This window comes from Microtus oregoni, unplaced genomic scaffold (assembly GCF_018167655.1).
Source record: "Microtus oregoni isolate MIOR12 unplaced genomic scaffold, Mior012 000023F_ref0000262, whole genome shotgun sequence".
NCBI classification, from domain to species: Eukaryota; Metazoa; Chordata; class Mammalia; order Rodentia; family Cricetidae; genus Microtus; species Microtus oregoni.
The window spans coordinates 35000715-35010915 of NW_024543082.1; positions in this window are offsets into that span (position 1 = coordinate 35000715).

The window sequence follows — 10201 nt, forward strand, 5'->3', positions numbered from 1 at the left end:
ACAAGTTGTAATAATGCATTTTCTCATCATCCTATGGGCTTCCTGTTTTGAATCAAATCGATCTCACAGACTCTGCCTTATCATTCCAATCATTCTAGAAGGAATTCAAGAGGAGTCAAGTTTTCTGGACCACTAGACCCTCAATGGGTCATCTTCAGAGTCAAAGAGAGATTAGCGTGGAGACAGACCAGACTTTGGCAGACAGGTGCCTGCGGGGGAGGGGAGGAAGGCTTTGGTTCCTACCCTGTAACCATAATTTGCCACCAGTGTCCTCTAGGGCCATGTTTGAACCTCTTGGAGTCCCTTTTGTAAACTTAAGAGATGGCCCAGCCTTCGTTACACTTGTCAAAAGGCTGAAGAAAAACTAAACGAGGTGGGAAACACTCACAGGAGGCCAGAAGCAACAGGCAATAGTGGAAACTGCCTTGGATTTGAAGCTGGGGAGCCACCTCTGTGAGCTTCTGAAGGTGGCTTTGTGGTGTTTCCTGGAACCAGACACCTGCGAAGGAGAAAACAGCTTGCTCTCAACCTGCGGTGAACTTAGGGCCCCTTCGAGAGCACTGAACTTAAAGCCATTTAAACCAAGCATAGGGCAACACGCATTTCTTGAGCACCATCTAAGCATGAGGAAAATGCACTTCTAGCATTGAGCCCTTCACACGACCCATGAGCTGTGTTCTAATGATAAGTTTCTCTTCTGAGGGAAGCACAGCATGCAGAAGCAAGAGAAATCACCTGGGTTCGGGCTTCAGGGACAAGTCGACCAAGTCTAAACAGAAGCATCCGTGCTACAGAGCCCATTGTCGGCCTCCAGAGGGTACATGGCGATTCTAAGGCTATCCTTGTGGGGCTGGGCATGTGGTTCGGTTGATGAAGTGCTTGCGCTTGCCTAGCGTGCATGAAGCCCTGAATTTGAGTCTCAGCACTGTATAAGCTGGGTACGGTAGTATTCGCCCACAGTCATGGTACTTAGGAGGTGGAGGCAGGAGGATTTTTGCTAAGGCCAGCCTGGGCTACGTGAGAAATCTGCCTAAAAGAGCAAGAAGCAAAAACAAAACAAAATGATCACCTATCTGGTACTCGAGGAAGCCTTTCAGAGCTAAGCACTGGTCAGTGTTCCAGAACAGGAGTGACAGACAGCAGGGTGGGTCTATGTCTGTCCGGGACTGCTTCAGCATCCCTGGAACATGAGTGACAGACAGCAGGATGGGTCTATGTCCATCCGGGACTGCTTCAGCATCCCTGGAACATGAGTGACAGACAACAGGGTGGGTCTATGTCCATGAAGGCAGTCAGTGGTCTTGCGTTCTCAGCATGGGGGGTTCATGCTTCCTTTCTAACTGTGTTCATTGCCAGGCTCCTCCCCATCACAGCTGTCTTTTGGGGAAGACCTTCCAGCTTCTCTAGCATCCCAGGGGGGTCCTTGCTTCTCCAGGCCAGCAGCACCAAAGCCTAGTGCCCATCACGGCCATCTTAGCATGCTGGGGACAGACCACTGTTCAGTCTTCCATGGCAGTAAGCAGCTTACATTCATCAGGTGTCAATGGAAGTGACAGTTTGGAAACCTTTGTGACCAAGGAGATATGTAATATGGATGCTTTGGGGTTTATTTCCTGGGTCTTTTGTGTTCTGTGATTTTCTGGGCACATCCATGAAAATCTTAAAGAGGTGTTTGTCAAAGTTGCCCAAGTCTGACCCTGAACTTGGATGAGCTTGACACAGGCCCTGAGACCCAGACAGTGAAGAGTCCTTAGGATGGCTCACCCCATGGCCCATCCTTAAGAAAGCTAGGAGCCTCTGGGAGCCAGCACACTCCTTACCTTGACTGTGACCTCTGACCTTGACCAGGGTTGGCACAAAACACTTCAATATCATTGTTGCTGTGGTTGAAATGCTCTAGCCAGAAGCAGTTGCCTCAGCTGTGACAGCAAGAAGTGGTCCTGTGAACAGGACCTGCCAATCACACAGCACAGTGGTATGCTTCCTGGAGGGCCTCAAGCATGGCAGGTCTTTCTCTAGAAACACTTATCATTCGAAAGTCCATACCACCCATCCTCCAGTATCTCTGCGGAGCCTTTGCTCGATTCCGGTCATGGTGTGTGTGATTTCTGTCTCCATCCTTCCTTGAACCTGTGTGTGTGTTAAAGGCACTTCTCACCTGGTCTTCCTGCCAGCAGTTACCACACTCACCCCAATTCCCTTGCTTTCTCTGCTGACCCCAAGGGAGGATATGGTAGTGATGAATCCCAGTGCCAGCTCCTGCTGGCTCTGCAGAGGCTCTGCCTGCTGCCAGGCTCTAATTGTTGCTGTGCAAACATCTTGATGGGAAGAAATTAAAAGGTGCTCAAGCTAATTATTTTCCCATAATAAAAAACAGTAATAAAACAATAAAGCTCATTGGAGAGGGCTGAGGATCTGCTTTGCCTGAGCATACAGTGGGCAGGGAAATCAAAACTCCAGGGCCTGCTAGGCTTCTTCACGCTCTTTCTGGGTGTCTGTGTACACTCCAAAGCCAGGGAAGCCTAGCTCCCCTCCCTCCTCTTCTGCCTTCCCTCTTTCTTCATGGTGGCATCTGCTGTTACCTTCAGTCAGGACTTGAGACCTGCCCGAGGAGTCTTCCGCTAGCCCATAATAGCCGTCTCTGAACTGAGAAGCAGGACAGAGATGACACACCAACTACTTCTGTACAAATGACAGATTTGACTCTAACAGAGGTTACAGTTGAATGTGGGCATGTATGCGCGCGCGCACACACACACACACACACACACACACACGCACCCACAGACTTGTGCGTTAACAGCAGGAAGAAGCTGGCCACTGGCACACACCCCACCTTGCCTCTTAGCTCTGCTCTTCTTCTGCAGTCGGTGAGAAGGAAAGACACCTGGAGGTGCAGGTGGCAAGTGGCCGACTCGGCTCTGCCTACAAGAGAGTGGCAGACGAAAAGGCCTAGGCCATGGCTTTCTAGGGAGCACAGCCACGCCAGGCCCATTTTCCCCACAGCTTCGCCAGCTCTGGAGTCTCTGGGCTCTTCAGTACTGTCTGTCCTGAGGCTCTGAGGTGACCTTTCATGGAGGCTGTATTCTGCATTTCTCCACGGTTAGGGGTGCTGATCACATTTAAATACTTGGCCATTCATTTGTCTTCTGGGGAATATTTTTCCAAGTCCTTTGCTCATGTTTTAATCTGGTTATTTTTTTTACCTTGCTGTTGAGTTGTTGGGTTCCTTATATGTAATTGGCATGAGCCCCTTAGCAGACATGATTCAAATGTGTCCTCTGATTCAATAGGATGCCTCCCTACCCTGCTGACTGTTTGATTTCCTAGAAAGCATTTCCAATATGATATAATCCCATTTGTCTATTCTTTCTTGGTCACCCATGTCTTTAGGGTCTCATATGAAACATTGTTGTCCAGACCAACATTAAAAGGCCTTCGTTTTCTGTTTAGTGGTTTCAGGTTGTTTGTGCCTGAGGTTCATCTGCTTCTGACTAATCTCTCTGCAGATTTTTACTGTTTTCTTAAGCTCTGGCCTTTCTAGCAGGTCTGTTCATTCAGTCTCTCCCTTCTTCGGGCCATACTTAGCTTTCCAGAATTAGTTCCCTTGTAATCTTTCTTCTGCACCAGCAAAATGTTATACACCATGGGTTTGCAACAAGGGGAAGGAAACCGTGTGCGGATGGAGACGCGCGACTGACTTGTCAATGTCTGGCGCTGTCAGGTGAGGGAGGGGAGGGGGCAAGATTAGCAACTCAGTGAGCAGGCAGGACCGAAGATGCTGCTGCACACAGCAGTCCACAGGGCAGCCCCAAACGAGGGATGCTCAGGCCCAAATGAAGACCAAGTCTTCACATGATCACCGGTGGCACCAGAGAAATCTCTTACCCTTTACATTCTTCCTATTTTATTTTCTAGAAAGTTCCCCGCACCCCCGACACACCCCTGCATACACACTCACACACACACACCACCATACCATCACCAAAATCGGAAAAACAACTGGGCAAATCTTCAGAGCACAGCCCAGTTCCCTGTAAATGACAAAGAACTTCAAAGGTTTTCGAAATGAGGACACTGAGCTGCTCAGGCCTTTCATGGCCGATTATCTGTGGAAGGCAGAGCTCAGCACTGCTGTGGGGATCTTCCTCCCTGTGTTATACACAAAAAAGAGAGCTGCTACCCTAAGCACAAGGTCCACAGGCTCTCAGAGGGACTTGGAGGATCAGAGAAGCAAGAAGATAGATAGGAGACAAGAGAGTCCGGCATAAAGAGAGAAGCCTTTGGAGGCTGAAGATCAAAGGCTAGAGGAAGAAGTTAAGGGGTGGGGGAGTGGTCATAGCTGGGAAGGGAGGACTCCTAGATGCAGAGCCAAGAGCACAGAGGAGCTATGGAGAAGGATGGCCAGATGACAAGTGGGAATACTCTTCCATTCCAAAAAGAATGGATTCCTGTAGAAACCGAAAGATTCTCTTCAGAGAGACGCTAAAGACAGGGAACACGTAGATGGGCTAGCAGGGAAGGAACTCGATGGAAGGAAGAGCCAGGGACAGCTGCAAGTTTTTCTCCAGGAAGTAAACTGTATAGAGTGACTGAGCACTCTAGATTTGCCCCTCCTGACTTTCTTCGAAGGTCACCAAGAATCTGTCATGCACGTATTCAAAGCCTCATGAGCCAATACGGTCATAGTGACTTGGAAATGAAGGCACTGAACCTGAATTCAGACAACAAAACAATACCATTGAAGGTTAAGAATGAAACCCAGGTCCACACAACCAATATCGCTAGCTAGCCATGTTGGCATACAATAAAAAGCATCTATTACTTCTCCTAAAGTGCTTTAACGAATTCAGTACCATACGAGCATGCCTTTAGTTAGCCTGACTGTGTGTGATAGACTGTAAGGTCTTGTAACTTGAGCTTGGAGGTGAGGCTCTGAGCTGACCACTAACCAGGCAGCAAAACTGGGGGCTCAGCTAGAGCAAAAAGGAGGAGACATTGGCCATCCATGACATCCACGGTTGGAGAATGAGAGAGTAGAGGACACACCACCATTTGGTCTATGGAGGTGGTCAGTTGAAGCTAAAATAGGATGTAAAACACTTGTAAGAAGAAGCTATCCCTCTGTAGTCCACACGTAGACAGCTGAGCATGGGGTCCACACTCCTCCACCACCTTATGCATAACCATACAACCAGGTTCCCAAGTAACTCTCCCCACCCACTACCCCATTTTCTTCCCAAATTCTTCTGATCCCAAAGTCACATGCATGTGACTGCTATCTCCCTTAGGAGTCATGAACATCCATAGATCCGCTGGGGGGCCCACGTGTGTGACTGTGCTATAAAACGACCAATCATGCAAGCATTAGACTGCCTGCAATTGTCTCCAAGTGCTTGCCATCCAGTTAGAGAGGCTAAGCCCAAGCCGGAGACACTCTGTGAATAAAACATCTACCAACCCAAGAATGGCATCTGAACAGGCCAGAGACAGCTTGCCCTATAGTAGGCCCCAGTAAGATTGTGGGCTTAAATTCTGTAGACCGGGGAGTCCTCCGCTTAGCAGTACATAAGAATCCCCAACAGCAAATTCGCTGACTCCTAAAACACCAGCTGAGAAAGCCCCAAGGCAGAGGGGAGCTGGAACATCTTAGCAGCCCAGTAGCCTCCAAGGTCTGTTACAGGAGTGACCTTCTGTAACGGGAAGCCTTGACTGCTTTTGATGAAGTCAAATGGAATCTTGATGCAACTTCAGGCCCGAGCCGAGTGAAACAGAACCTAGTTTCTACACGGTGCATCTGACGGGTTTTGTACCTTCTCCCTACGGAGAGATCCACACTCAGTATATTTCCTGCCCTGCCTCACAAAGCTCATTGGGGCACTGCTAATGCCACGGAACTAAAAAACATACGTTTTAAATACATGCCACAATCCTAGACTTAGTTTGAGAACAAATTCAGTCTTGGGCTCTGAAACCTGGACTCTAAATTCTGTGCCCTTAAATACGATGGCCCAGTTTCTGAAGAATCTCTCTGTGAGGGTTGCAAATGGAAGATGAGGAAGGATGCATCCAGGGATAGCCAGGGCGCCAGCTCACCTGGGTATCTTTTAGGGCATTTTTGTAGTATCTGCCATCTCTAGACTGAATGCCTACTCTAGAATCTCCCCAATGTCTGACGGTGTTCCCAGCTGGGATTCTCCATAATTTTTAGTGTGTGTGTGTGTGTGTGTGTGTGTGTGTGTGTGTGTGCGCGCGCGCGCGCGCGCGCGCCTACATATGACTGCAGACACCCTCAGAGGCCAGAGGTGGTTGATTGCTCAGGAGCCAGAGTTACCTAGGCAGTCTTTGGCACCCGAGGTGGATGCTGGGAAAGAGAAATAAGCAGTCTTCGCAGCTGACTCATCTCTCTAGCTGGGATTTTCAAATCCCTTCATGATTTCAAACTCCCATTCCTTCTAGAACATAAAGGAATTCCTTTTTCCATTAACAAAGTAGCTCCCATAAAACCAGGGAGTAAAATCATCCCCCCCCACTCCCACCCATTCCGCCTTTGCGCATCCATTAGCATTTTAATGCAGGTTGTCTCAAGGATCCCCAGCCCAGGCCTGGATGGTCATCGGACCAGCAGGTTAGCATTTGTTCTGCGCACCTATTGAAGTTCAAAGACAAGCATCTCCTTGCCCAAGTCGTCTTTCTCCTTGCTGTGGGAACTTTTAGCCTCCGGACCTATGCAGAGGTGGGGCCCAAGAAGTCCGTTTGAGCTCCGATGGGGGTGGGAGGTGTAAGTTTCACCCCCGCCCTTCCTGACACTCTCCCGGTGCCCAGCAGCTGCACCTGCAGGGGTTCTCACTTCTCTGGGAAGCATCTAGAAACAAGCCCTCCCGCCCCTCCCGGCTGGGCTCTAGGGTGGGGCCCTCACTACCTCTTTTCTTGTCAGAGAGCCTGGGATGCTGACAGCCTCAGATGGAGGCATCCTGTTTGTCGAAAAATAAACCGGCAGTTGAAGCTGGGTTGCAAGAGCGAGAAAACCGCAGGCCTGCGCGCTGCTGATAACGCGGGCAGCTTGCTTTTGCAGCAGTTCCGAGCTGCAGCGGCCCGCGCAGGCCCGCGCCACCACCTCCCTTCCTTTCCCCACCATCACGCCATGCTGGCTCTATCGTCCACTTGCGGCACCCCTTCAGTCACTAGGGTCTTTGCTTTCCTCAAAAAACCCCTGAGTGCTGTGCAGAGCTAAGGAGAGGGTGGCACTGAACCCTAGCTCCCAATTCGCTGCTGACGCCTGGGGCCAAGGCCTGCAGACCCTGGCCATGAACTAAGCTTACTTCATTGAGGAGCTAGAATTGCTTGTCGTTCTGCATCATGGGCTACTGTGTGCTGGTTTTAATAAAGAAAAGAGAGACAGACAGACAGAGACAGAGAAACAGATACAGATACAGACAGATGGAGAGCTGACCAAAATCAAAAGAGAAGGCTACACCAGAGTCCAGCATGGAGATTGTTTTTCTTCGTGGAGTAGGGTGCCCTGACCTGGTCCCATAATGGGAATAACTCCGTTCCCATCTCCCCCTCTGTGGGGGCGGGGAGGGATTAAAAGCCTTTCCCCGTTTGCCTGTTATCAAACTATCTAGGTAGATGAGCTGTCAGTGGGCAACCGCAGGTATGACCACAAATTCACTGGAAACCAAACTGCTTGACCCTCCCAGGGAAAGGGTATGTTTGAGACTCAACCTGAAAACTGTATTCTTTGCTCAGGAAGACCTGCTCCTCTGGGCACTGAAAATAGGACACGGTTAGGTGTGGTGGTCCAAACATATACTCCCAGCATTCAGGAAGCTGAGGCAGGGGGATTGCAATGACTCTGAGGCTATCCTGAGCAAAAAAGTGGACACACAGACAGACAGAGAGAGAGAGAGAGAGAGAGATATCTATGTCACCACAGCAAGTAGCTCCTAAGGGGCTGGTGGCAAGTCCCCCAGGAAGGGGCCAGTATGCAGCTGCATGATGGGGGTCCCCTTCATCACAGACCCCTGAAGGCCTTCTGGATACTCACATGTAAATTGGAGTTTTAAGTTCGCTTTTGTTATTTTGAAAAACACAGGGGAAAACCCACCCATACCCTTCATTACTGTTTGTGTGTACCTGCTAAATACGAAGTTAGGTAAATAATAGCTTACATTCATGTCCTGAGAGCAGACGGCAGTAAGGGAAAAGGTTTTAGGAGGAGGGTAGAAGAGAAATAAGAACAAAATGCAATGATATATATATATATATATATATATATATATATATATATCTTAGTGTTTTATATGTGTGAAAATGTCATAGTATGCTAAGTAAAAGATTAATAACAAAAACAAATGTAGAGGTTGGAGAGTGGTTCAGTGTTTGCTCCTCTCAAAAAGAAGGCGGGTCCAGTTCCCAGCGATCACATAGCAACTGCCTGCAGTTCATTCCAGGGGACCCAGCACCTCCAGTGGCCTCGTCAGGCCCTGCACTCATGGGTACACACTTGCTCGCAGTCACACAATAAAACAGAAATAAACAAGCCCTGGCTATTCCTCGGTGTAAGGAATCTGGCCTAGTTTTGAGGCTTTCCAGAGAACCCTGTGGTTTCCCCATCTCCTCCTCCACGAACTTCTTCAAACTGGAGAGCAGTCCTCCTGCTGGGCAAGTCTCCTGACTGGACCGTCTTTCCACGTCACTCTTCTCTGAGCGCCTGTCTGTTCTTCGACAGCATCCCTTCATCCTTGTCCCCATGGCCTTGCTCTAGAGTGGCTGTTCTCATCTGCTTCCTCTGAGATGCCTGTGCCCAGTGCAGACATCCCAGCATCTCCATAGCTGACTCATTCAAGCAAGCAGCTTGCCTTGGTAATCATGGAGGAGTAAGGGTTCAAGCCAAAGAATGTCCCCGCTTTAGGAGTGGAGAGAGAGTGAGGCTCATCTCTGTTGACTAGCGAGGTGGGGTCCATTGGGGGAAACCCAACTGTTTCCTGAGATGGGGTTGAGATGTGGGAAGCCCTGGAGGAGGCTTGGATGCCTCAGGCTATGTGGAGCACAGTTGTAGGAAAGGCGTGCAGGGAGGAACTGGATTGCTAGGGAATGGCCCAAACTGATGGATTGCCGTGGCCAGTCCTCAGGAGCAGCTCAGTAGGCTTCCTTCCTACTGAAATGCTGTCACTAACAAATGGCCGTCTGTAAGTTAAGAGATAGAGTCTAAATGTGTCATGTTTTACATGTGTCTAACTGGATCATCCGAAGTCGTCCCCAGCAGACAGAACTCTGTTTCAGCTGTGTCAATTCTCATTTTAAAACATCTGTGACCTTCTCACTACGGACTTCTTGAATCATTCAAGTGGTTAAAGGAGAGAAAATTCTTCTTCTTCCTTTTAGGACCCACGTGAAGGCAGCTAGGTCTCCATGGCACCCGTTGTCAGTGGCTTTGGGCTGTTTCTAAAAGTCAGTCCCCTCACTCATCCTCCAGGCATGGTGAACATTGACAAGAACGTGAGCCATGCAATCATTTTTAGTAGATATGGGGGCCCCTTCATCACAGGAGGAGAATGTGGAGTTACAAGGTGACTGGGCTACGGAGTGGAATAATCGCCTGCTACAGAGTTTGTACAAGTTCAAAAGGTTAGCTTCGCTCTGAGTCATTCCTTGCAGAAAAGGGAAAAACACAGCCTGAGGAAATATCAAGGATGGACAACCATCATTCTCTACAGGGGATGCTTTCAAAGACCCCCCAGGCTTGCCTGAACCCAAAAGACTATCAGACTCTCCCTGACAGCCTCCTCCTGCTACCTTGCCACTCACCAGGCAGTAGCTGTAGTAGTCTGGGGAGGGGTAGGGAGCCTAGCATGGATCTCTTTTCCTTTCCTCACCGTCTCACAGGTGGGCTGGGTCTTACTAAAGATGTTAGCAAGCTCAGCATGTAATTTTTCTTCTTGCGTAGAGATCTGTCAGCTTTTCATTTAGACAAGCGCCTTCTGGCTTCTCTGTGACTTACCTCAGGCAACGGCATCCCCATCATCAGGCTTTGGGGCCGATGTTGAGGAAAATAAAACTTACTTCAGCATCTGCACTGGAGTGGCACCAGCGTTTGTCTGGACACTGAGACAGACAGCAAGGCACTGACAGGGGAGTAGCATACACAGCGTGGATACTCTGAACAGAGATAGCTGACGGTTCCGGTGGGGATGGT